The 13,258-nt window shown below is 38.9% G+C and overlaps 1 non-coding gene across 1 annotated transcript; it reads right to left on the bottom strand.

Annotated features, from left to right (window-relative positions):
- Positions 1-2,876: 2,876 nt before the first annotated feature.
- Positions 2,877-2,984, bottom strand: LOC112752931 (small nucleolar RNA R71). Its single transcript, XR_003177340.1, has one exon. It is a non-coding gene; the product is annotated as a small nucleolar RNA R71 (small nucleolar RNA).
- Between the last annotated feature and the right edge of the window lie 10,274 nt (positions 2,985-13,258).

Raw genomic sequence — 13,258 nt, 5'->3', positions numbered from 1 at the left:
ACCATAAATCATAAACTTAATGAAAAAGCCTCAAATTCACTAGTCCAGCTTCCTATATTCCAAAGCTTAATCCAGACTTGGTCCCACGCAATTCTAATCATCACAGAATTAGTTTTAGATTTTCAAAGTCTCCGGCTTCATTTAAAAGTAATGCAGAAAATCAAGTTTTACATTTTAACTTTGAAAAATCTTAACTAGTTCTATAGTTAATGCAAACTTCCCAAAATTGAATCCCAACAACAACTTTAATTACAGTTTACTCGGCCTTTACTCTCATATCATTTTGATTATTGTTGAATAACTGATTCACTTCCAAAGTCATCTTTTAATCTCAAAAATCAGATTTTCAGCAACTAGTTCAACATTTTAAGATTCAATCTTCCAATTATTCCTTAAGCCCAACTTCAATTAATCACTAACTAAACCCATTACAATAAACCAAGTCAACAGCAATAGTTTCAATTTGACTCATCAAAATATGGAAATCACAATAATCTCTCATCAAAAAATTTATAATTCAATCTCACAAAATCAACAAATTCAACCAAAGTTCCAATAAAAAATCTCAATCATTCCAATCATAATTTCAGCTACACAACTCAACTAATTCAGTATAATCACATAGAGTCAGAACTTTTCAACAATTCCATCCATATCAGAGAACACAATATCAATTACAACTTCAAACACTCACAACAAAGCCCAAAGACATTCACAGCTTTAACCTGAATTCAATAATCCAATTGAAGCACTAACACATCATCAAACTCACTCCAAATTCAATAACCCCAAACCAAACACAAATCTAACTCAGTTCATCAATTATCATTACGACAACTTTTCAATAATTAACTCATCAAATTTCAATTTAACAAGTATTATCAAATGAATCACCATTCACAGCCACATTTAATTCCAGTCACAGCTCAAAATATTCACAACAACTAACAAATTTCAAATGCATTTCAGGTCATTCATGACAATTAAGAAATTCTAAACCATTGTTAACCATTTGCACTTATTCAAATAACTTGGTGGGCATTCTAAATTAAAAACGTTAAATCCCCTACCTCAATGTCGCATTAACTACACAATCAAACCAAACATCAGCCTCAATAACATTTTTCTGATGAGTTCCCTTCCTCCGGCAACAACAAAGCAGCTCCGAACCTACATAGCAGCATCAGAATCATCAAGGGCAGCTCCAACATTGGTTCCCAGCGACTCCAACGGTAATACCCACGGCGGCAGAGATTCAGGTAACTGCGAAAATCAAAAGCAGAGGAAGAACAGAGGACAACCGTGAGCAGGGACAAGGATGAATTACATCAGAGTCAAACAGCAACTTCGGCAGTCTCAATTAGTACCAGCGGCGGACTTCACTCACGGTGATGGCGATGGCCACAACAGCAACGTCAGTGGCTCCTCTGGCTCACAGTTCCTGCGGCAGCTTCGTACGTCACTTCCTCTCCCTCGCAGCTTCGGTCTCTCTCGCTCTCCTCAGTCGCACTTGCTTCCTCTTCCTCCGTGAATGATGACGGCAACGTCGTGGAGTGTGGCGGCAGTAGTAGCTTGAACGACGACGACAGCAAGCTCTACGGACAGCGCGACCCAACCTCCTCTCTCTCCCTCGTGACGCTACTCCCTGCCTCGGCTCCGGTCTTCCCCGTGAAGGCGTTGGCGACAGGACGGCGGCTGCGTGGCAACGGCTCCCTCATGGTGGTCGCCCTCCTTTCGGCGATGTCAGCGGCGGGACGGGCTCGACGTGCACGGCGCAACAATGGGATGGACGGCGGCGGTACCCAGCCAGCGGTGCCACGCCCTTCTCCTTCTCTTCTTCCTCTCCATCTCTGTGTTTCTTTCTCTATTTTGTGTGTGTATTGTGTTTAGGAAGAAAAGGGGGTGGAGGCTGCGTTCCGAGGCTGAGGAAAGGGAGAAAGTTAGGGTTAGGGTTTCTGATTCAATTTGGGAATTAAAGTTAGAAATTATGATTTTATAAAAGAATATGGATAGATATGAATAGATATTTTGATAAAATTGGAGGGTAGAGTAGTTTTAAAATCAAATGTACTCTATTAAAAATATTTAGAAACATTATTTATCAACATATTGCTAAGTTGAATTAATTATTTCTAGTTTAAATTATAAAATAAGCATATTAATCATATAATTATAAAATATAGTTTAAACTCAATATTAATTATTCAAATTGAATGATATAACTTTTTATTATATTTCTATTATCAAAACTCTAATTTCAATTTGTGTAGAATAACTAATTATAATAAAAATTGTACTTAAACATTAAGTAACTTAAGCTTAAACTATTTATAAAAATCAAACTAATTATTTCTAGTAAATTAATCTCTAAGAGTATAAATTAATAAAATAGAACATAATTCATTCATAATAAAAATTACTTAAATTGAAAGGTACAATTCTTTCTTATTTTTCAATTACTAACATTATAATTTCAATTATATCAAATATTCAATAAAAATTATATAAGAATTCTAATTAATTTAAACTTCAATTATGATGAAACTATATTTAATTACCTTTAATAAAATAATTTTCTTAAAATAAATCACAAATAACTAATTATTTTATTTTCAAAAACTAGGGTTGTTACACCCAAGTTTCATGGCTTACCTGATCAGGAGCCCATCAAGCACCTCAGGGATTTTCAGACAGCCTGTTCTCCTGTTAGGCATCAGGGTGCAAATAAAACTTCTATTCTGTTAACTGCCTTCCCATTTTCTCTTGAGGGAAAGGCGAGGGAGTGGTACTACTCCCAACCTGAAGCGACTGTTACCAACTGGGATACGCTTAGAAGAGAATTTTTGGAGAAATACTTTCCAGCTGAAGTTACAGACAGACTAAGGAAAGAGATCTCATGCATTGTTCAAGGTGAATCAGAAACTCTCTATGAGTACTGAGAGCATTTTAAGAACCATCTGGACGCATGCCCCCATCACATGATTGACAGGCTAGTGTTAATAAGCTATTTCACTCAAGGCATGAAGCCTCTGGATAAAACTACACTAGATGGTGCAAGTAATGGTTCTCTAAAAAAGTACAAGACCGCAGATGAAGCATGGCAACTAATCAGCGACTTAGCTGAGTCCACCAGGAATCACAGGCATAGGAATAGCCACTCAAAAGCTATTGCAGAAATTTCCTCTAGTACTGAGACTTCTGCTCTTACACAGAATATATGTGAAATGACCAACCTACTTAAGCAATTACAGTTGAATTAACAACAACAAGCTCAGCCTTCCCCACCACAACAAAGCCAACAGTTAGTTCTCCAAAGAGTATGCGGCATATGTGCTGATTATAGTCATTATACTGATGAATGCCCGCAGCTCCAATAAGAAGACAATACTGTGGCAGCTACTCATAACTTCTATGACCGCCCAAATCAAGGATACAACCAACAAGGCGACAACTACAACCAAGGTGGGAACTATAACCAAGGATGGCAAGACAACTCCAACCAAAGTTGGAGAGATAATTCCAAACATGGCTGGAGGGACAACTATAACAGAGGAAGCAGAGACAACAATGGAAACCAGAGGTGGAATAACAACAAAAGACAGCAGAATTAGAACCAACCTTACAGAGCTCCTCACTTAAGACAATCACAAGGACCCCAGCAAAACCAACAACAAGTACCTCAAATCACTTATCCCACTTCCTCATCAAATGACGAGATGCTTCGTTCTCTTGCACAAGGACAACAAGATATGTAGCCTACACTGAACTCTACTCTAAATGGTCTGAATGCCACTTTACAAGCTCTCGCTACCCGGATAGATTCATTACCTACTTCCACTAACCAACCTTTAAACTCCAGTGAAATTCCTTCTCAACCCTTACCTAACCCCAAGGGTGGCATCAATGCCATCACTTTGAGGTCTGGAACCACACTTCCAGAGAGGAATCAGGAGTAGCCAAGCCCAATAGAACACACTCCAATTGAAGACTCAGTGGAAGTAGAAGATGCTGAAATGGAAGATGCTGAAGAGGAAGATGAAGTACAAGACAAGGTTGAAGAAGAAGTAGCTCAGCAAAGGAATGGACCACCAAAGGATACAGAAGCTACAAGTGGTGCCATCCCTATCCCATTCCCACACCTTGCAAGGAAGTCCAGAAAGTAGATTGAACTTGATCCCAAAATGGTAAAAATTTTCAAAAAGGTTGAGGTAATTGTTCCACTTTTTGATGTTATTCAGCAAGTACCTAAATATGCAAAGTTTCTGAAAGATTTATGCATTCATAAAGAGAAAATTAATGAATTAGAAACTATCCCTTTAGGTAGTTCTATATCTGCTTTAATGGGAGGTATACCTGAAAAATGTAGTGATCCAGGTCCATGCATGGTTAACTGTACCATTGGAGGTGTAATATTTTCTTATTGCATGTGTGACTTATGAGCGTGTGTTAGTATAATGCCATTGTCTATGTATGATACTCTAAGGCTCCCTCCCTTAAAAAGGTCGGCAGCTCGCTTTGTGTTAGCAGATAAAAGTATTATTACAGTAGTTGGAATTGCTGAAGATGTATTAGTGAGCATTAAGGGGCTCACATTTCCCATTGACTTCTATATCCTGGAAATGCCCCCCAATGACTCAGGAAGACCATCATCAATCCTGCTTGGAAGACCATTCCTGAAAACCTCAAAGTTCAAGCTGGATGCATTCTCCGGAACATACTCCTTTGAGATAGATGGCAGAACGGTAAGTTTTAGTTTAAATGAAGCTATGAAGCACCCTCCGGAAGATCATTCTATCTTTCAGTGCGACATCATTGATGAAACTATAGCTAAAGTTCACCAAGAAGAAATATAAGAGAAGTACATGGAGCAATGTCCAAGTGTGGGGACACCCTCTGAACATAATGAAGACACCTTACCATTACCACTAGCCCCGGATGATCCAGAACCTAGCCATGAGCAGAAATTGGAATTGAAGGCCCTTCCTCCACACCTCAAGTATGCTTACCTTGAGGATAATCAGAAGTTTCCAGTTATTATTGCAAGGGAACTCACTTCTCAACAGGAGGAGCAACTGCTCAGTGTGCTGAGGAAGCACAAGAAAGTAATTGGTTGGAGCTTGGCAGATATAGTAGTCATCAGTCCTCAAGTTTGTAAGTACAGAATATATTTAGAAGAGGAACCAAAACCTGTCCATCAACCCCAAAGAAGATTGAATCCCACCATCTTAGAAGTTGTCAAGAAAGAAGTAACCAGGCTACTTGAAGCAGATATCATTTACCCCATCTCAGACAGTGAATGGGTCAGTCCAGTACAAGTGGTGCCCAAGAAGTCTGGAGTCACAACAATAAAGAATGAGCATGGAGAACTCCTGACAACAAGAGTGCAGAATTCATGGAGGGTTTGCATTGACTATAGGCGTCTCAACCAAGCTACTCGCAAGGATCATTACCCTTTGCCATTTATTGATCAGATGCTCGATCGCCTGTCAGGTAAATCCCATTACTGCTTTTTAGATGGTTATACAGGATATTTTCAAATTCATATAGCTCCTGAAGATCAGGAAAAGATCACTTTTACATGTCCCTTTGGAACGTATGCATATAAAAGGATGCCTTTTGGCCTATGTAATGCACCTGCTACTTTCCAAAGATGCATGATGAGTATCTTTTCAGATCTTATTGAGAACTGTATGGAAGTATTTATGCATGATTTTAACGCATATGGTGATTCATTTGACCTTTGCTTGGATAGTTTAGCTAGACTATTAGACAGGTGTGTTAGTACAAACTTTGTATTGAATTTTGAAAAATGTTACTTTATGGTAAAACAAGGAATTGTTCTAGGATATGTTGTCTCTAAAACTGGTATTTCAATAGATCCAGCAAAGGTAGATGTCATTTCTAGTTTACCTTACCCCTCCTCCGTGAGGGAAGTCCGTTCATTCCTAGGCCATGCAGGTTTTTACAGGAGATACATCAAGGACTTCAGTAAGGTAGCATTACCTTTATCCAGACTGCTACAGAAAGATATTGAGTTTGAGTTCAGTGAGGATTGTATGAAAGCATTTGATAAGCTGAAAATTGCCCTGACTCAAGCTCCAATTGTGAGAAGACCAGACTGAAATTATGTGTGATGCCTCCAACCATGCAGTAGGAGCGGCGCTGGCTCAGCGCGAAGGTAAGGATCCTTTCGTAATTGCTTATGCATCTAAAACCTTAGATGCTGCTCAGTCTAATTACACTACTACTGAGAAAGAGCTTCTTGCTATTGTTTTTGCTCTGGATAAATTCCGAGCCTATTTACTTGGTACTAAGGTAGTAGTGTATTCAAACCATGCAGCTCTAAAATATTTATTAGCCAAAAAAGAGTCCAAACTAAGGTTGATACGTTGGATACTGCTGCTACAAGAATTTGATTTAGAAATTAAGGATAGGAGTGGTAACCAGAATTTAGTGCCAGACCCCTTGAGTCACCTTGCGCACATTAAGGATGACTCCACTCCTATAAATGATGCTTTTCCATTTGATAGCTTGCATGCAGTATCTGAAGTAGTTCCTTGGTATGCACCTGTAGCTAATTATCTAGTTAGCCATACTTTCCCTCCCAATTTTACTAAACCTCAAAGGGACAAGCTGAAATGCGAGTCTAAATATTATATATGGGATGACCCATATATATGAAGGTGTGGTACTGACCTGGTAATTAGGTGTGTGCCTCAAACAGAATTTCAATCCATCTTAGAGGCCTGCCACTCTTCTGAGAGTGGAGGACACTTTGGCCTTCAAAGAACAGCTAGAAAAATCTTAGACTGTGGATTCTGGTGACCTACTATTTTTAAAGATGTTGCTAAATTTTGTAAATCTTGTTCCCCATGCCAAAGATTTGGTAATATATCCAAGAGGGATGAGATGCCTTAACAGATTATGCTTTTCTGTGAAATTTTTTATGTTTGGGGCATTGACTTCATGGGTCCATTTCCAAACTCTAATGGTTACCTTTATATACTGTTAGCCGTAGATTATGTTTCTAAATGGGTGGAAGCAATTCCTACCCGTACTGATGACGCTAACACTGTTGTTTCCTTTGTTAGAAACTATATTATTTGTCGCTTTGGATCACCACGAGCAATCATGAGCGATCAAGGAACTCACTTTTGTAACAGGAGACTAACAGGATTACTGAAGAAGCATGGGATTGTTCATAAAGTAGCAACAGCCTATCATCCCCAGACCAATAGACAAGTAGAAGTGTCTAACAGAGAAATTAAATGCATTCTGGAGAAGATAGTAAAGCCTCATAGGAAAGACTAGAGTGCCAGGCTATAGGATGCACTCTGGGCATATAGAACAGCATATAAGACACCCATTGGGATGAGCTCCTTCCGCTTAGTGTACAGAAAGGCTTGCCACCTTCCAGTAGAGGTGGAACACAAAGATTTCTGGGCTGTAAAGGAATACAATATGAATTTTGAAGAATCTGGTGCTGAAAGAAAGCTGCAACTAGCAGAATTAGAGAATCTTCACCTAGAAGCATATGACAATTCCAGGCGATACAAAGAGAAGATGAAGGCTGTCCATGACAAGCACATAAAAAGGAGAGAATTCAGACCAAGGGAGTTAGTTCTTCTTTATAACTCTAGACTGAGGCTTATGCTAGGCAAACTATGATCAAAATGGGAAGGTCCCTATAAAGTAGAAAAGGCAGAGCCATACAGAATTTTTCACTTGCGTCATCCTTCTAGCTCCAAATTCCTAAAGGTCAATGGACATCGCCTGAAGCTTTATCATGGAGAGAAGATGAAGGATCACAAAGAGCTAGAGGTTTTCCTCTTGGAAGACCCAACAACAGAAGTAGAATGTGCCAGAAGACCGTCCAACTTAAGGATGTAAAAGCAAAGTGCTAGGTGGGAGACAACCCACCATGGTATGATCGTTCAGCTTTAGTCTTAGTTTTATTTTACTCTATTTTGTTTTTGCTAATGACTCTTCTCATAATCTTTGCATATAGCCTGCATTTGCATTTGCATACTGCGTAAAAAAAAATGCACGCGATGCGCAAGCGTCGCTGACGTGTCCACGTCATTAGTGCATTAGAAACTAGGAAGAAAATAAGCAAAGAGTCACGCGGGAGCATGGCTGGAGGCGTGCCTTAGGCACAATCACGTCCACGTGAATGCATCCCTGACACGTCCGCGTCCCTGACGCGTCCGCGTCATTTGAAAAATTAACCCCCCACGCGTGCATGTCGCCCATGCGCACGCGTGACCCTGCGAACACGACGTAAATGGGTATATGGTAGAGAGTTATGGTGGATTAGGGCTGGAATGGTGCTGGAAGCATAAGCCCTACCACGCGAACGCGTTGATAAACCACTATTTTATGGTTTATATTGTGTTTAATTGTGTGGTTTTATCATAATCCTTACCCACTTATTCATTAATTTAGCATGCATTTATATTTCCTTCCTGAAATTATTACATGATTGAAAACTGCTTCCTAGAGACTTTTAATTATGCATTTTAATTCTCCTTTATTCCATTCGATGACGTGATCTGTGTGTTAAGTGTTTCAGGCTTTATAGGGCATGAATGAGTTGGAGATTGGAAAGGAAGCTAGCAAAAATGGAAGGAACACAAGAAATTGAGGAGATAACCAGCGAGAAGTGACGCGGCCGCATGGCTCATGCGACCGCGTGAAAGAAGAGAAATCGCAGTGACGCGGCCGCATGGCTCACGCGACCGCGTGAACTAGAAAAGCACGAGCGACGTGGAGGCGTGGACGACGTGAACACGTGGCAACGAAAAGGTCGAATGATGCGTCCGCATGGATGACGCAATCGCGTGACATGCGCGATCTGCATAATCTACAGGATTTGCTGGGGGCGATTTTGGACCCTATTTTGACCCAGTTCTCGGCCCAGAACAGCAAACTAGAGCCAGAGAACATGCAGAAACCAGGGACAACATCCATTCTACACAGTTTTAGTTTTTAGATCTAGTTTTACTCCTCCCCTAGGTTTTCTCTCTGAAGACAATGATAGTTCTTAGGATTTTATTTTTCTCTAGCTTTTTGCATTGGGATATTGAGAAGAGTTATCACCTCATCAAGACTTCGTCATTCTAGTTCGTTTTCTTTACTTGGCTTACTCTTCCATGTTCTTTGATTTGTTTAATTTTACCATTGGAATATTTTTAGGAATATTTAATACAAGGATCATTTTTATTTTTAATTGACTATTTTAATTTTTATTTACAATGTATTTCTTTAATTCCTTTTCATATGCTATGAATTTTACCTTTACAATGAGTGAGTAGTTCCCTAACTTGATGGGGAGTTAATTGAAAGGAACCCTTGAGTTGGAAGGTTCAAGAGAAAGATTGTAATTGGGTTATTGTTGGTTTGCTCTCTAGTTCCTGACACCAATCCTCCCAAGAGTGGATTGGGACTTGTGGATAGAACAGTATTCCAACTTGTTTTATCTTCCCTTACTTAGTAAAGGATAACTAAACGAAATAACTCTCAATTGTCAATTAATCTTAAGAGTGTTCCATCAAGAATAGGGCTTCCATGTAATCAACTCCTAGTCAAGGATTTTATTTACATTATTCAATTTCATCAGTTTAATTTCCTGTTTACTCAACTCAAACTTTTTCGAAAACATCTGATTAATAAAATAGCACCCTTTCCTGCAACTCGTTGGGAGACGACCTGAGATTCATACTCCCAGCATTTTAAATTTCAATTTTCTGTGACACCTTTCTAAATTGAGCGGTGGATTTCTGGCGAGTTAAGAACTATACTTGCAACGCATATATTCTAATAATTTTTAATTCACCAATTTCTGCCCGCATCACGCGTGCCCCACGCAGCCGCGTCATTTTTCAAAATATGGCCATTTACGCGTGCGCGTCACCCACGCGCACGCGTCACCCAGATTTTTGCCAAAATACATATAAAACAGAGAGTTGTGCGTACGCAAGGATGCACTAGCGCCAATAGCACAAATCAGGCCACGCGTGCGCGTGACCCACGCGTCCACATCACCTGAACTTATCACACACCATGCGATCGCATGCCCAACGCGTCCGCGTCACATGCGACGTACAGCTTATCCAGATCAGCGCCAAATATCTTATCTTGTCTTCCCCAAATCTAAATCTTTTCTTTTCCCTTCTTGTTTCTTTCTTATCTCTTCTTCTTCTTTATTCTTTCTCACTTTTTACTTTCTCCTCTCTTATTTTCTCATCCATTATCAAGGTTATTTTCTTTCTTTCCTTACTTTTTACTTTTCCTTTATTATTTTTTAATGTTTTCTTCTTTTTCTTTTCACTTTTATTATCTATAATTTCTTTTTCTTTCTTTTTTTTTTCTTTTTATTCCTTTAATTACTGTTAGAAATTTAATTGGGTGATTATTTTCTTTTACATTTTGCTTGTGAGTTATTGTGAAATTGTTTGACAATTTATATTACTTCTTAAAGGGTTGCTTGCATATTCAATTTAATACTTTCAATAACATATTCACCATGCATACTATGTGTTTGTGAAAAAGCCCGTATGGCATTGTGCATTATTTTTACATTACTCTATTCTACTACTCTAATGTCTGTTTTTTACAAAACCCCTTTTATATTTTATTGATTAAATATAATTTTCAATACAAACAGATTGTTAGTTTAAAAGAGTTGATAGTCAAACATGGACATTTAATGCTTGATCTATGCTACTCATGCCTTTGCCGGCATGCCAATAAACATCTTGCATTTAATAGCCATCACATGCACTTGCTATATTTTCATTGATGAACTTTTCACATGTAGTCATGACCATGTGTTAACGACATCCTTCTTTACTGTGCATTGATTATCACCTATACCATCCTCTTCCTTGCTCAAACCTTTAGCTTTACATATTACTTTCTTTTTCCTTTCTCAGGATGGCCACCAATAAGGGTAAAGAGAAAGCTACTCCCAAACCACCAGCAAGGAAAGGAACAAAAAGAAAACTAGTGGCAGAGCCATCTCCAACAGTAGTAAAGCCCTCAACAAAGCAAATCAAGAGGATCATCAAGGTCGATGAAAAAGAGAAAGCTTTTCCAGCAAAGGACACTGCGCGATTCACTAATCGCCACTGTGAGCAGATGTTCCCTATCCTGGATGAGAGAAACTATAACAATGGGTATTTACTAATCCTCCCGACCAACATTGTTGAATTTGTTGAGCCCCACATTGAGCGAAGACAATGGGGATTCCTACGGAGACAGCCACGGCAAATTAATCTATCATGGGTAGTTGAATTCTACTCCAATTTTCACATGCCAACCATGCCGTCTGTCTATGTCCATCAGAAGCAAGTTCCTATAACTGAAGAGGCCATTTAAAAAGCTCTAGATCTTCCCCCTGCACCAGAAGGATTGGACGCATTCCAAGAAGCCTCATTCAAACGCCAGACACACCAATTTGACTGGAACACCGTTCTCAGAGTTATAGCACAACCTGGCAGCATATGGATCTATGGATACCATCGATCTCGACCTAAGAGCATATTGGCTTCAGCACTCACCTTGGAGGCTCAAGTATGGGCACAGATTATGTCCCATTACGTCTTTCCGAGCACTCATGAGTCCTCCTTCACTGCAGACATGGTTGTTCTACTCTGGTGTATCCTTACAAACCAACACCTCAATTTACCAAGACACATTCGGCATGCTATGGAACACGTACAGATTGCGGGCAACCTACCTTTTCCAGCCTTGGTTTCAGATCTAGTCTCAGCAGCCAGAGTCTCCTACAGAGCTGGGGACACCAAGGCCATAATTCCACGGGATGATCAAGTCGTCCCTAACGGGAAGTATATCAGACCTCCAGCAGCCACTTGACGTTAGGATTTTTGCCAGTAAAGAATTTCATAAAAACAGTCGCGTTGTAGATATAGTCTCTAAACAAACAAAAATCCCTTCGTACAAACGTTTTGGTTTTCACAAGTAACAAACCCCTTTAAAATTGATAACCGAGTATTTAAACCTCGGGTCGTCTTCTCAAGGAATTGCATGGAGGTGTTCTTATTATTGGTTATGAGTCTTGTAAATTAGGGGTTTTGAAAGTAAGGAAGCAGTATGTTGAATGATAAGAAAAATAAATAATAATAATAAAATAAACTCTTGGCAAGGTATTAGAAATTGGAAGTCCAGACTTAGTTATCCTTATCAATAATAATAAAAGTTGAATCTTAATTCCATTTAGTCAACCTTTACTAAAGTAAAAGAAAGTCAAGGGATTAATTAGTTTGATCTTCGAATCCTATTTATTTCCTAAGAAAAGATTAGGATTATTGAAGTTCAATTCAATTGGCAAGATAACAATTATCAATTATGCTGTTGAATTGGATAACTCCTGAGTTACTGATTTCTTAACCAAAACCAAGAATGTAAAAAGCTAAATATAAATCACAAATCTGAAAATACCTCAATTGCATTAATAAAGAAAATCATAACATGAAAGCCATAAGCCAATTATTCAAAAGATAAATATCAATTAAAGTACTAAGGTAAATAAAAATGGAAACGAAATTAAACAGAAAAGAACATTAAACCTGGGATCGAGAGTCACTCCTAAAACTAAGAGAAGTCCTAAATCCTAATCAGAAGAGAGAGAGGGGAGAGAACCTCTCTTTCTAAAACTACATCTAAAACATGAAAAGTGAATTATGAGAGCCTCCTTATGAATGGATGCATTCTTCCACTTTATAGCCTCTAATCTATGTTTTCTGGACCGAGAACTGGGTCAGAAACAACCCAGAATTTGCTGGTCTCAAATTCAACCATGCTGGAATTCTGTCACTGCGACGCGGCCGCATGGAGCACGCGGTCGCGTCGCCTAGCATCAAAGAAACTATAGCATATTATATATCAAATCGAAGCCCCGAACGTTAGCTTTACAACGCAACTGGAACCGCGTCATTTGGACCTCTATAGCTCAAGTTATGACTGTTTGAATGCGTAGAGGTCAGGCTGATAGCTTTGCAGTTTCTTCAACTTCTTGTATACCTTCCACTTTTGCATGCTTCCTTTCCATCCTCTAAACCATTCCTACCCTGTAATCTCTGGAATCACTTAACACACATATCAAGGCATCTAATGGTAATATGAGAGGATTAATAATAAGCAAATATAAGATCAAAGAATCATGTTTTCAATCAAAACACATAATTAGGAAGGAAATATAAAACCATGCAAATAGTATGAATAAGTGTGTAAAGAG

Source organism: Arachis hypogaea, chromosome 15, assembly GCF_003086295.3.
Source record: "Arachis hypogaea cultivar Tifrunner chromosome 15, arahy.Tifrunner.gnm2.J5K5, whole genome shotgun sequence".
NCBI lineage: Eukaryota > Viridiplantae > Streptophyta > Magnoliopsida > Fabales > Fabaceae > Arachis > Arachis hypogaea.
This window is presented reverse-complemented; position numbering and strand designations above follow the sequence as displayed.